This window comes from Podarcis pityusensis, assembly GCF_964106645.2.
Source record: "Podarcis pityusensis genome assembly, chromosome: W".
Lineage (NCBI taxonomy): Eukaryota > Metazoa > Chordata > Lepidosauria > Squamata > Lacertidae > Podarcis > Podarcis pityusensis.
Genome location: NC_138045.1, coordinates 35741624 through 35756815, shown reverse-complemented (window position 1 = coordinate 35756815; position 15192 = coordinate 35741624). Strand labels below are relative to the sequence as shown.

At 47.2% G+C, this 15192-nt stretch overlaps 1 pseudogene across 1 annotated transcript in view; it reads right to left on the bottom strand.

The window, feature by feature from the left end:
- Positions 1-4511: 4511 nt before the first annotated feature.
- The window catches only part of LOC308467695 (inositol polyphosphate 5-phosphatase OCRL-like), a 30184-nt pseudogene continuing 19503 nt past the window's right edge, over positions 4512-15192 (bottom strand). The window contains exons 10-16 of the transcript in view: positions 13091-13201; positions 12470-12635; positions 11435-11643; positions 11032-11055; positions 9604-9710; positions 8694-8820; positions 4512-4618 (exon numbers count right to left, since the gene is read on the bottom strand). The product of the transcript in view is annotated as an inositol polyphosphate 5-phosphatase OCRL-like (transcript). The remainder of the gene's footprint in view (positions 4619-8693; positions 8821-9603; positions 9711-11031; positions 11056-11434; positions 11644-12469; positions 12636-13090; positions 13202-15192) is intronic.

Sequence of the window (15192 nt, the reverse complement as noted above, 5' to 3'; positions counted from 1 at the left end):
ATGACTCTTGTGGTCCCTTCCAACTCTACAATTCCATGATATCCTGTGAGGAGTAGTCTGAAGTGAAGGCACAAGACAGGAGTTGATCATCATGTGAGCTGCGCACAGGTGGGCTGAAGCGAGCTGCTGACCAGTCCTGTGGAGCCTCCTTTTATTGAGACAAATATGCAAGCTAGGCAGATACATTTTGGGCTGTGACCTTTACACACCTTTGGTCCCGAGATCGTGGGGTGGTACAAAGTTATTTTGGCACCTGTTTCCACCGCGTCATTTTCCCCTTGCACAGTGTATGACAAAGGAGACAAAAGGTCTCGGGGACAAAGGTTACAGACAGGACACCGTAGACTGCTGAGACCGCAAAAGGTCAGACAGAGGAAACGATGTTCCAGACAGCCATGACTTTGTCTGTGAGGGGGAGTATGCTACGCACCCCAGGGTCACGCGTGCAGGCAGACTGTGGCTGCCTGCTGGTGGGGAGTGTGCTCCCTCCGGACCCCACTGCCCACTCCGCGATTATCCCTACAGTAGTCAACTGAGTTTTACTCAGAAGAGATGCGTCAAAATCAACACAGCCACGTAATTTGTGCCCATCAATTTAAATAGGTCTGCTGTGGAAAGGACTGATGTTGACTACAACCCTGATGTTTTCTGATTATTTTATAGAGCGTTTCCCTCAGTACCAAAAAATGGAGGCAGAGACAGTTTACTGAATTTCAAAACCACCGAAGCTTTATTGAATGAACGAATCAATTTATTACAGCCACAAGCCAGAATATGGACTTATACAGAGATAGAGAACATGTAGAAGAAGAAGAAGAGTTTGGATTTGATATCCCGCTTTATCACTACCCTAAGGAGTCTCAAAGCAGCTAACATTCTCCTTTCCCTCCCCCCCCCAACAAACACTCTGTGAGGTGAGTGGGGCTGAGAGACTTCAGAGAAGTGTGACTGGCCCAAGGTCACCCAGCAGCTGCATGTGGAGGAGCGGAGACGCGAACCCAGTTCCCCAGATTACGTAACTACCGCTCTTAACCACTACACCACACTAGCTCTCATATATATGTAGGTTAAAATCAAAATCTATAAGCTAGAACACAGTAAAGAATACAGATGTGAAACTATTAAAATGTGTAGTTTAAGACCTTAACCGCTAATTTAAAATATGCATGTCAATGCTTTATTATAATTAAGGCAGGTAAAATAATTATTACTCTTAATAGTATTCATTGCTATGAGGCTTCTTGAAGCAATTCAGAATACAATCAACATTAGCAGAACACTTTCCTTTACAAGGACAATTTAAAAAGCAACAATTTAAAAGCAATAAAAAAGGAATATTGCATAGGAAAGAATTCTAAAACAACAGCAATGATCACAATTAGCAACAAGACACAATGAAACAGCAAGCAAAACTTGCCACTCCATCATCGCTGAGCCTTGAAACTTGTGTCTTAGCCCCATAATCGAAACTGACATCAAGTCTTATGTCATCTGGAAGAGAATGAAGGAGAAGAGAGATGAATTTCTGCCACATTTACTGATTCACCAAATTGACCTGGCCCCCATTCCACCCTATTTACAAGGAGGCTTTATGGATCCTGTCTTTGGTGGCAACGACTCCTTCCAAGCCTGCAGTTTGGCCATCTTTGTGCTGTGGCAGGATTTCACAGCCACATGACCCAGGAGGTCTGCACCAAGCAAGGCTGCTGCAGCTACTGAGTGGGCTCTCCTTAGTCTGGAAAGTGCGACTGAGGGAATCGGCTGGCTCAGGGGGCGTGAGCAGCCCTATTTATCGCTGGCGCGGCCGGGATTTCCCTCTTTTGCCGGACCTGATTTTTCGCCTGGGGGGGGGGGGTTGCGAGTTGATGTGCATCAGCAGGACTCCCCCTACTGGTGGTTAACCCTTTCCGGACTTCAAGCGGACGGGCTGAAGCCGGATAGTCAGTTAGGACCAATGCCTAAGCCAATACCACTGATCACCTGTAACCAACAAAGTTGTGGCCATATTTAGCCCATTAACCTGAAATCATTGTGTCATGTGTCTTTATTTCCACTTTGGGGGGGGGGCGGGAACTCGCCACGCAATAGGGCTCTTTTTGTTTTTTTATGCACCCACAGACCCCAAACGGCTCTCCACAGGAACACAGTGGTGCATCTCATGTATGTGGGGGGGGGGGGGATTCCAACACTCCCCCCACCCCCACCCCCAGCAAAGCAAAGATAAGGGAAGCATTTCCAGCATTTAAAAGAGCCCTCAGCATAATGCTTTTAGGACAGCAGCCCTGCCTGGAGAGGGAAGGGGGCTGCTAGGAAGGTCGTCAAAGCATCAAGGCATAGATGAGCCAAAGAATGCAATGAAAACTCTCTTAGAGCCAGAGTGACTGACAGGAAGACTGACAGAATGCCTGTCTGTTGCAGTTGATGGCTGAAGAGTTGAGAAACGGAGAAGGGGTAGAATCATAGAATCATAGAGTTGGAAAAGACCACAAGGGCCATCGAGTCCAACCCCCTGCTAAGCAGGAAACACCATCAGAGCACTCCTGACATATGGTTGTCAAGCCTCTGCTTAAAGACCTCCAAAGAAGGAGACTCCACCACACTCCTTGGCAGCAAATTCCACTGTCGAACTCTCTACCCACTGGGTAGAGAGAGAGGGGGTGTATAGTGGCTAGAATTCTGGACTAGGAGGACCTGGGAGATCCGAGTGCAAATCCCCACTCAATCATGAAGTGCACTGTTTGATGTTGGGTCCAGTCACTCTCATCCTAGCCTGCCTAACAGGTTTGTTGTGAGGGGAAAAACAGGGGGAAAGGCAAGCCATAAATGCCACCTTGAACTGCTTGGATGAAAAGTGGGCTATGAATGTAATGAAAAGCATCCCAAAAGAATGATCATGGAAGGTACCCTGGGGATCATCTAGTCCAACCCCCCTGCAATGCAGGAATATGCAGCTGTACCTTATGGGAATCGGACCTGCAACCTTGGTGCTATCTGCAGCTCCCTCTAACCAGCTGAGCTGCAATGAGATTTGAGGGAGAATGGGAAGGCGGGTGGGAAGAGAAGTTAAGCTGTTCAGGAAGGGGTTAAATTCCATGGGGATGCTGGCCGTGTGGGGGACCCCAAGCCCTCGCCCCAGAAGATTACAAAAAAGAAGCAGACGAAATCCTACTTACACATTCACGATGCTGGCCATCTCTTCAGGTGAAATCCCCTCCTGTTTAAAGTCAACTGCTTTAAAATGCTCACACAACACTAACTCTGAACCTTGCCTCTAACCGTATTGCTACTCCTCTCTGTCTAAAATATACAGGAAAATATGTGCACAAAATATACAGATGAAAATGAAATGATAAAGTGAAAGCATTTGTTGAAATACAGTAGAGAACTCACGCCTCCCGAGTTGAGGGAGGCCTTGCTTTGCATGCAGGAGATCCCAGGTTCAGTCCAGGATCTCCACCAGTCAGGGCTGGGACTGTCCCCTGTTTGAAAACCCTGCAGCGCTGCTGCCAGTCAGTGTAGGCAGTGCTAGGCTAGATTGACTCTGTCAAGTGCAACTTCCTATGAATGCTCCTCGTATACGATTTCTCGAAACACAAGCAAGCTACCTTATCAACGAGTTGTGAGAGTTCATTCATGACTTTTAACAAACAGCAGAAACCATTTTATTATTTCTATGTGAGTACAGAAATCCTGAATATGAAAGGAAGGAAACTTCCTGCCTCTGCAATAAAGGCAGCTGCACTGCTAGGTGAGCTGTCCCGATGCCAACTGAAACAGACCCTCCAAAGATTCAAAGGTGAAAAGGGAATTTTGAGCATCTGAGCACAACTGGGCCGTCTTCTGCGTTAACGTGAAGTGCAGGAAGTGATTGCCTTGAGCAGGGGTAGGCAACCGAAGGCCCGGGGGCCGGATGCGGCCCAATCGTCTTCTCAATCCGGCCCACGGACAGTCCGGGAATCAATGTGTTTTTCCATGAGTAGAATGTGTCCTTTCATTTAAAATGCATCTCTGGGTTCTTGGTGGGGCATAGGAATTCGTTCATTTTCTCTCTCCAAAATATAGTCCGGCCCCCCACATGCTGTGAGGGACGCTGGACCAGCCCACGGCTGAAAAAGGTTGCTGACCCCTGGCCTTGAGCCTCCTCAGGACTGGCGCGGGGGCCGTGCATTTCAGGGTGCCAGCCAAGGCCCGTGCCCCAGTATTGATTGCTGATTCTACTGAGTCCATCAGTATATTGTTGTGAAGTGACCTGGCATTTTTAATGAAGTGCAATATAGGCTTGTCTTACATCTTTAACATAAACAAGAACAACACCACAGTAAATTGCACAGAAGAATTCCATGTTGCCTGTGGGAGCGGCTGGGTAGACAGATGGCATGCAGAAATTTAAACTGTAGCAAAGGGAGGTAGCATGCAGCAGATGGCATGCAGAAATTTAAACTGTAGCAAAGGGAGGTAAACTGTCTAGCTAGCTAGCTAGCTATGTCTTGCTGGAAGTGCATGCACTCCTCTTAGCCAAAGCCCCAATAACTGCAAGCGTGGAGCCACACAAACACGCCTGATCTCGACACTGTCTTGGGGGAAACTCCCGATGCTGGAAAATTCACGTGCTCAATTTCTGCACATTGAGACAGGAGCCAAAGAAAGCACACGCAGAGTAGGGGGGCTCATAAAAAAGGTTTCTTTGGGAGGGGGTGGGTTGAGGTTTGCTCCGATGTGAAAGCTAAAGAGCAGGCTTTCACAGAGAAAGGAGCAGAGTAAGGCGGAAACTACTGGGACCCGTGCTTTCCAGGCACGCTAACGGGAGGGATGAGTCCGGCATTGCATTGTTTTGGTCGTATTTCCAGTGACAACTATTTATGACAGAGGTTTACAGAAAATTGATCTAAAACCTCTGCTTGTAAGAGGCTATGGGCATTTGAAGAAGCCCATCATAATCTTTACATGAAATGTATCTTTAGAACACCGGTGGCGTCATGTCCCCATTTGTTGCCTTAGTTTCTCCATCAATGCACCACCCACAATTTGCCATCATATTGGCATCAGGTGTTTTCCAGGCCAGCGAATGTCAGCAACCCCTTCGTCTAAAGCTGCTTCCCCAGTTTCATCCAAAATAGAAAGAAATGCCATTTGGTAGCCCATTGAGAAGCTTTGGGAAGTAATGGAATACATTTCTGAAAGTTATTTATGGATGCACAAGGTCACCACATCTTTGCTTAAGGTGAATGGAAAGGAACATTTCCCCAGGCGGCACACCACTGTCCCCGAATCTCGTCCGCTGCTTGGTCATTTCAACAGATTGTGTGTCTTTGTAAGATTCTGTACATTGCAGAAAGCTTTCCCTTGCCTACAAATGAAGTGCATGATTTTTCAAAAACTTATGAATGCCCCGTGCTTTTACTTCTGGTGTGGTAAAAAATTGCAGAATCTGGCTATCATTTAAAGCAGTGTAAGATGCTGGTTTACGTTTCCCCTCACATTTGGTGACTAGGTAGGGATATGCAGTTTTGTGTTTTGTTTTTTGAAGAGTTCCTAGGGCGTCCTGCTGCTTCCGAGTTTTATTTTGGGGGTTGTTGTTGTTTTTGTTTACAAAAAGGTAATCCAGTTGTAACCTTTTTCTAGGTACAATTCTGTACATTCTGGTACTACCTGTTCACGCATGGTCCCTCCAAATCCCTTTGTTTCTTTTAGCAATGTGTCCTTGTGTGCCTGCTACCTTTGCTTACAGAATTTCTCCTGAGGGGCGCTTTGAACATGTCCCGTAATACATGTGGATAAAAGGAATCGCCTTTGTTAATTTCAAAAGCCATTTTATTTCTTCCATGATTTTCCTCTGTTGTTAATTTATTTTGTAAACGCAAGTGGGGTTTAGTCACCAGAGAGGTGGATTCTGTGGTTTTGCTCAATAGGTCATGGTCATTTCAAGAGCCATAGGGCCTGAGATGGTTCCAGCTCTAACTTACGTGTAAGATTAGGAGTCCAAGAATGTGGAATCAGTACTGCAGAAGGTCAGTTCTGACGTACTTCCCCCCTAAATAGTGGGTGAAGTCCTTTTGGAAAGGACTCAAAGGTTTCAAAGTGTCAAGTTTTGCTGTACTGAAGGACTGTCCATATCTAATCTATTAGAACACTGAACCCTCCTCCCCACTCCAGGAATTTTGCTATCCAAAGTGGGTTTGAATTTGGATAATAAAAGTTTCCAGTCGAGTAGATTTATATATTTTAGGGAAGGTAAGCAACTTAAAATGACCACGGACCCAGTAAAACTCATTACAAAGAGAAGAGAAGCAACATTTAAAAGCAGATACAAATAATGAGGCATTATTCTTTTCTCAAGAAGCCAGCAAAATTTCATCTTTCCTGTTTTATTTTAAGCATGCTTTTTATTCAAGTTTTTAACAAACAACAAGGTGGTAAGCTGCTGAATATAGGCAGACTATCCTTTCTCAAGGGCCATTCCAAATGTGTACAATTGATGGCTCCAAAGTAAGCTGCACCCTGTGAGTCCAGAGGGCAACTGGGGCCATTGTCCCTGTTAGCATTTTGTAAGAAAGGGCACCAAGATTTCATCAAGCTGTCTGCCTTGATGAGACTTGCAGTGAGGATCCCTTTGATAAGCCATCGGCAATGCATAAAGGAGGGCAGGTGGCTTGGTGAGCAGGGAAAGTCTTTCAAAGATTTGGACCAGCGATGTGCCTTTGCTTCGGGCAAAGGGTGATGGTGGATGGATCATAGCTACCTAACTCAGCACTGTCTGTACTGATTGGCAGTGGCTCTACAAGGTTCCAGGCAGGTGATGTTTTCAGTTTCACCTGGAGATGCTGGAGACTGTTCTGGGACCTGCATCACCAGCGAGCTCTGGTCCTCCCTTAAGGAGTTTGGCGGCTCAGTGGTCTGACTCTGTGGAAGGCACCATGCTATTCCCCTTTAAATTAGCCATTTCGACAGAAAACATGAGAACTGGAATTTTGCTCTTGAATTGATTTTTGGATCGCCTGCATGCCAAGCACATACTTCTCCCACTGGGCCAGCACCCTTCCTCAGTGGCTGAGGTCTCATTGCACACAGCCATCCAGCAAGCAAAAAAATGGTATTGTTAGAAGGGCAGAGTGGGGAGCAAGAGATTCAGAGGCCGGTTTTAGACCCACAGTGCTCGGGTTTATTCTGTTGCCTGCTTGACATTGTGCCTCCTTTCCCCCTACCTTTTATTCCTATGAAAGTTTCACAGTGTCGGTGCTTGGGATTCTGGATAATCTATGGTGTTTTTCTTTTCAGTTTTTTTAATTAATTTTCCAAAAAATATTTAAGACAAACAAACAAACAAACAAACAAACAAACAAACAAACATACATACATCCTAATTGTAATTAAACCAATCTTGATAACATTGTTAAGTGACTTCCTCAAATCCCCCTGGTTGAATTTCATTGTATTTCATTTTAACAGTTTTCCAAAATCAATCTTCTCAAAAAAACACACAAAAAAAACCTTGATCACTTCACATCTTTCATTCTTTCTAATCTAGCTTGAAACATCTTAATTCCTATCCTTACATATTTAAATCCTAAGCCTCTCTCATATTTGCAAGCTTTTCCAATTAGGTTATCTTGAAATATTTAGCTAAATAATCTTTGAATTTTGTCCATTCTTCCTGGTACTCCTCCTCCTTCTGGTCGCGGACTCTTCCCGTCAGGTGGGCTAGCCCCGGGATTCTGGAGAATCTATGTGACTAGATGCTTGTAATGTATGCCAGGCAATCTGGCACAAGTGGGTAGGGTTGCCATCCGCCGCCGGGATTTGGCCGTTGGAAACAAGTGTCCATGCGGGAAACGCTTGAATGTCCAAATCCAAAGGTATAGCAATTCTACACGTGGGGAGTAGGGACGCAAGCGCAAATCAGAATAAAGCAAAGGCTGGGAAAGTTCAAACAGAAACACACACACACACACACACACACACACTATTCCTCAAGATTTGTGTTTAAGACACAGGATCCTAGAATTGTGGAGTTGGAAGGGACACCGAGGACCATCTAGTTCCGTTATTCCCAATCAGGGGTCCGTGGCCCCATCCCTTGCCACCCTCCAACTAATTTTCTCTCATATTGGCATGGCAATAGCATACATTTTATGGGCGGTCTTGTTGTTTTTAGTATACCTAAAATCCTTTGCTTATTACCCCACATTTTGAACCCGCAGCCCTGAGATTAAGGGTGTCACGCTCTACCAACTGAGCCACCCCACTGTAATTATCCCACACCTCCCCTCTTGACGAAGCTGCCTGCAAAGCTGATCTGCCGAGGAAATGTCCTTCTGCAGGCATGGTTTCAATCCAAACAGCAAATACTAGTGGTCAACTCCAAAAGTGCGGTCAAGAAACCCTGCTTGCCAAAGAACAATTGAACGCACCCTTGAAGCTCCTTTGCAGCCATGTCTTTACCTTGACACCACGTATGATGCTAGATGTGGGGCCTGCGGGCCTGTCAAGATTCCCCACCTCTGCTCTATCTAGCCAGGCTGATGTTTTCAAATGGGGGTTAAAGCTGTGAAGCTGTTTGGATGCATGACTGGACTTGACTGTGGGCATTTCATTGTGCTGTGTCCCAGAGCCTTAAGGATGGGGTGGCCTAGGAACCTAAGCCACCAGGTATATAAAAGTGAGGTCCACTCCAGCCAAGAGCGAAAGAAAACCACCAAGCAGCCCTGCTCCCCAACAATGCCCCCCAAAGAGGATACGGATCGTCTCGGGAATGCTGGTGTCCAGGCACTCAATTCTCTCCTGCAGCTCGTCCTGCGTGCCCGGGGTCTGGAAGAGGTCCTCCTGAAGCAGAGTATCACCCATGCGTTCGGAAGGGATGAGGTACATCCTGGATAGCATACAGAACAATCCAGCCCTGGGGTGCATAATGTGAGGTCGAGGAATGCCACAATGGAGAGAAGCCCATCACCAAGAGAGCTGGCACAAGGGCTGAGAATTGTATCCCGCCTGCTTTCCACAGTAGCATTCCTACTACCCTTCTCCTGATTTGGGGCAATGGGAGAGTGAAATCATTCCCCGCTTCTTCTAGTGGCGAGTCTCAGAGAGCCGCTTTGCTAGGGAGAGACAGACAATGGTTGGGAACACTTGGGTTCTTCTGAGCCGCTCTAAGGAAGACCGTATGCTGGATGCCCCACCCGCTGCCGCTCCACCAAGGTGCCACTATACTCACAGCAGGAGTTTGAGAGCTAGTGTGGTGCAGTGGTTAAGAGCGGTAGTCACGTAATCTGGGGAACCGGGTTCGCGTCTCCGCTCCTCCACATGCAGCTGCTGGGTGACCTTGGGCCAGTCACACTTCCTTGAAGTCTCTCAGCCCCACTCACCTCACAGAGTGTTTGTTGTGGGGAAGGAAGGGAAAGGAGAATGTTAGCCGCTTTGAGACTCCTGAAGGGGAGTGAAAGGCGGGATATCAAATCCAAACTCTTCTTCTTCTTCTTCTTCTTGTAAGAGCGAGTCGGTAGCTAAGATATAAATCAATTGGGATGTTTGGAACCTGCACACCCCAAAACTGGTACTGGATTCCAGCCAACACCCATCCTTTCAATGGTACCGTCCCCCTCAGCTCACCTGGTGGCAGGCATTCTTGAAGAGGTGGTCCACCGAAAGCCAGATCTCCTTGGCCGCTCAGTGGAGTCATCACCATCCTGGGGTACGATATCCAGAAACTGCTTCTCCTGGAGGTCCAATGACAAGCGGGACTGGCATGAGAGCCTGACAGAGTGTGTGCCTGTATGCATTCTTTCCTTGCTCCAGCTGGGTGGACAAGTCTTGCCCTCTGAGGCCACAACTAGGTAGGGCTGGGCGATAGCTGGCTTTCAACACGGTGATATATCACTAGCTAAACATTGCAATACACCAATATATCACGATGTCTGAAATAAGATGGAGCTATGTAGAGGCATTGGCTGGCTTCACGGTTCCCCCCGCATTGTGATTTTTGCTGCCCCCTGCAGGAGGGCAGGGGAAAGCTGAACCGGCAGAGTCCACAGGGGCTGCAGGAATCTCGAGAAGCATTGTCTGGCTTCACGGTTCCCCCCACATGGTGTTTTTTTGCATAGTACACACACACATCATGTTTCGCAATATATTGCCAGGTCAGAAATTATGAAACCAGTCTCACTATCTAGACTTCAAGCTGATTTGAAAATATAGCTATATTGACATATCGCCCGGCCCTAGCCACAGCAAGCATCTCAAGGGGGAAAACAAAAAACAAATTGCTCGCACCCCAAATCCAAGCTCCCCCTCCCCCTATTAATATGCAGCTCGTAATCCTCCCACTCCGGATGTGCAGCTCACCCAAAAGCTTACTGAATATGCAGCTGTGGACATGAGGTTTGGCTAACATTTTATTTAAATTGCTGGAACCTGCCCTGGGACCTTAGGGTGAAGGGCAGGAAATAAGGAACAAAAACAGCAACAGAACATGGATGGGCCTTCATAGGTTGATGGGCTGCAGCCCCAGCCAGCATGATGAGATGATGGGGTCACATGTTCACCACCCCTTGTCTAGAGCACGTTGCAGAGGCAGTGGTAGAAACTGAGCAACAGCTGGAGCCCCAGCCCACGACTTTGTCTGGGCAATGCAGCACACAGCAGCTGGTGAACCATGCCTCCTGCCTCCTTCCCATCTTCCTCTCCAGAAATGTTCAGGGTGGTTAGTTCTATCTCAAGCTACCACATTCAAGAGAAAGAGAAAGAGAAAGAGAGGAGGGGGGAGCAAGAGAGCTTTAGGAGCACAGCAGTGGCAAGCAGCCCATCACTAAAAGGAGTTGGCAAGGATGGAGAATTTGATCCCCTCATCCCCAGGGCAGCTGTTGATTAGGACCCAGTTCAGAGGGTGTTTGCAGGCTTTTCCAATGCTGTCCCCAATATACGCAATTTCATTTAAACGCACGGTACCTCGGAACGCAACCCCCGTGTAAACGGGGCGTTGCCTGTACCTGATTTGAGCCCGCTACAAGAACATCTAGAGGATAGCAAACCAACTGTTACCTTTTCTAGGAAGCTGTCTTCTCCCTGAGATCAGAGGAGGAAGGCAAGAGCAAAAGACAACCAAGGGTGTTAATGGCACAGGCCCTGAGAAGAGAAAGAAACAGCCCGTTGGCTGAACAGTATCTGGGCAGATGGCAGGGAAATGCACACGGTTCAGTGGCCCTGCGAAAGGGCAGGTGGGAGGACCAGAACCTGGGATGACTCAGTCAAGGCAAACAAAGGGCATGAACAGCACACAGGAAGCGGATGCACAGCTACAGAAGCTGAAGCTGAATGCAGCGGAGGACCCCCAGCCCCCACATTGCTGAGTGGAAGAGCAGCTGTTTTTCAAGCAGGCAAGCAGAGTGGGAAGGGTAGACATCCAGCAGATGAACCTGCCAGGTAAATCAACCCCTTTCCCTACCAGGTCAATAAGTCTGGTGACGGGAACTTCGCCAAGCGGCTGCCTCACCCAGCACAAGGCTTCCAAGGAGGTCCCGAAGCAGCTTGGTAGGTAGCTCCCCCTGATGGTGAGGAAATAGTCCTTGCCACGGTCAAGGTGAAGGACAAAGATAGCCTCAATCTTCTCTTCCTTGCTGACGTACACATCCAGGGAAATGTCCACCGTCTCACCTAAAACGGGAGGAGGTCAGGTAGATACACTCTTTGGCACAGCCACGTTGGCTTGTCTGTAAATTAAAAGTGAAGACGGTGAAGAATTGAACAGAAGGACACAATGTGAGCCTGCTGGATCAGGCCAATGGCCCATCTAGTACAGCCTCCTGTTCTCACAGGTGTATGGGGGAAACCTTAACTTCAAGAATTAGGAGAAGAAGCGACTCAGTTCCCACCCCCACCTCACTTTCCTCTCTAGTCCTCCAAAGCAGCAGCTGCACAGAAGATGGTGACAGGATACTGGGGGGGTGAGAGAAAGTGATCCTAACAAAAGAATATAAAAAGGGAAAGGATTTTTGCGCCCCCGATGTAACTTTCTTTTTTAGTTTACATTTCATTGAGTTTTTAAAAGTTTGGCTAGTTCTATATGTTCCCCAAGATATTTTTGTGCCTCCACAACATAAAAATACGCTTTTTTTTTTTTTTTAAGTAATTTTTGGACGGACTGCTCTCACTGGTTCCCTGCGATGCCAAAAGGTGTTTGGGGACCCTCCAGCATTGTTTGGCTTCAATTCATTTGTGTGTGTGTGTTTGTTTAAAGCTGGTCACACACACTTTTACACTTTGGGCTCAGCTGCTTTGACGTGTGGCCCTTGGAGCATGGGGCAATGCAGCCCACAAATGTTAAGCCTCCCCTGCTCTACCAAACTCCCAAGGTTTGAGGGAGGAGGGTTGGGAAGAGGAGGGGAAAAGGGGGGATGAAAAGGAAACCAAGGCCTTCCCTAGATGAGCCTTGGGGTCCCTTTCCAACTCTACAGTTCCCTGATTCCAGAGAGAGACGCGCTGGGCTCCAAGTATCCCTCGCAGGGCTCAGCGCGAAGCCATGGCTTCCAGTACTGGCTGTCACTGAGCTTGGGGATAAAGGAGAAGTGGAGGGTGACCTGCCCGTTGTTTGTGATCTGGAACTTCTCCTTCTGCAGCTACCGGAACTTCACATTCTCAAATGGAAACTGCAGAGCAAAAGGGGGGGGGGGAGGAAAGAGAGTGCTTGCCTTCAGCAGAGGCAAGGAAACGTGCTCCGGGGGAAGTTTGTCCTTGGCCCCGGGCTCTCATTTAGGGGACTGCACATGCAACAGGTCCACGTGGGGCTCTCCAGATCTTGCTGCACTTGCCACTGGCCATGTTGGCTGGGGATGATGGGAGTTGTAGTCCAGCATCTGGAGGGCACCACGCTGGCTACCCCTCGAGTCTTTGCCTGCGAGGAAGAGGCTGCCGCTCAGTGGAAGGGCATCTGCCTTGCATGCAAAGGTCCCAGGTTCTATCCCCAGCATCTCCAGGTAGGGCTGGGAGAGATCCCCCGGAAATCCTGGGGAACCGCTTAAGACTGAGCTAGATGGGCCAAGGGCTTCTTCCCCCCCTGATCTTTGTGCAGCAAACCCTCTTTAAGGGGTTGGAGAGGATCCTATTCGTCTTTACCTCCCTCCAGGGAGGGAAGGAATTCGTTCTCCATCCTGTCCATCAACTGAACAATATCCTCAAACACTTTCCGGTACCGTCGGTCATCCACAACCTTCACCTATGGGGGGGGGGGGACAGAGCACATTTGTTGGGGCTATGGACTAAAAGGGGGGGGGGTATGAGCTAAGAGCAGAAAGGCCTGATGCACCCCCCTGTTCCCAGCCCTGAAAGAGGCAAGTACTGTAACTCTGAGAGCTTCCCTAGGGATGGCAGCGGCTGTGACTTCCAGAGCCAATGGGCTGAAGCCAAATGCTCCAAGCCAAGTACCACAGAAGCTCCATTGCATGAATGGAGCCAACGGTTAAGGTATACAGTTCAGCCCATGTGGTCTGCCATGCCGGCAGGAGCAGCGTGTACTCAGAACAGTGGAGAATGGAAGCCTAGGGATTTAACAGAGCCAAAACCTGCCCACTCCTTGCACCGGAAGTCATTGGCCAAGGAGGAGCTCTGTGGAAAGGGGCCTGGTTGGATAAGATATAAGGATCTATTAGAAAATAAAACTCCAAGGTGGCTGTCACCAATGGAAGTGAAAGCCTTGAAAAAGCTCAATATGGAGGTCAAATGGCCGAAATATTGGGAAATTTTGGAACAAGATGGAGATAGACTGAAATTGCAGAGTTTTGAAAAACTAAAAAACAAAGTACGAGACTGGCTTCATTATTTTCAGATAATGGAGGCATTTAAATTGGACAAGAAAATTGGCTTCCAGGTGGAAAAATCCAAATTAGAAACTGAACTGTTAGAACCCAAAACTAAGAATTTGTCAAGAATGTATAACTTGCTGCTGAAATGGAACACTCAGGATGAAACGGTAAAATCTGTTATGATTAAATGGGCACAAGACGTTGGACACAACATTATGTTCGCTGACTGGGAACAGTTATGGACCACAGGTATGAAATTTACGGCATGTAATGCCCTAAGAGAGAATATTATGAAAATGATGTACAGGTGGTACATAACTCCAGTCAAGCTTGCAAAAATCTATCATTTGCCCGATAATAAATGTTGGAAATGTAAAGAAACTGAAGGTACATTTTTTCACCTTTGGTGGACGTGCCCAAAGATTAAGGCTTTCTGGGAAATGATATATAATGAATTAAAAAAGGTATCTAAATATACCTTCCTCAAGAAACCAGAGGCCTTTCTCCTGGGCATAGTCGGCCAAACGGTGTTAAAAAAGGAGAGAACTTTCTTTATGTACGCAACAACAGCAGCAAGAATACTCATCGCAAAGTATTGGAAGACACAAGAGCTTCCCACACTGGAGGAATGGCAGATGAAACTGATGGACTATATGGAACTGGCGGAAATGACTGGCAGAATCCGGGACCAGGGAGAAGAGTCGGTGGAGGAAGATTGGAAGAAATTCAAAGACTATCTGCAGAAACATTGCAAAATTAAAGAATGTTAGAGTGATGTTGGATTGAAAATAAGTGGCTTCCAGCTGTACAGGATTTAAAGTTATATATAGATTAAGATTAAGGATTAGGATTAAAAAAGTTAAAGGAAATGGAAATTTGGTTTTTAAGAGGTAAAATTTAATGTTATATTATATTAAGATTAAAGATTGGGATTAAAAAAGAGGGAAAGAAATTGCTGGACAAACAATTTGAAATGGAATACAAAAGAGGGAGGTACGAGGAGGTCCAGAAAATAAGTAAATTTAAAAATGGAGATGAAAAGGTGGTATTGTTTTTAATTGTTTTCTTTTTTGTCTTTCAAATTATTTTGTCCTTCAAAGCCCTATACGGCCTAGGACCCTCGTATCTACGGGACCGCCTCTCCTGGTATGCCCCACAGAGGAACTTACGGTCTTCAAATAAAAACATCTTGAAGGTCCCAGGCCTCAGAGAGGTTAGGCTGGCCTCAACTAGAGCCAGGGCTTTTTCGGCTGCGGCTCCATCCTGGTGGAACGCTCTGTCACAAGAGACAAGGGCCCTGCAGGACTTGACATCTTTCCGCAGGGCCTGCAAGACAGAGCTGTTCCACCAGGCCTTTGGTCAGGGCGCAGCCTGACTCCCTCCTTTGGCAATCTTTACAATACTT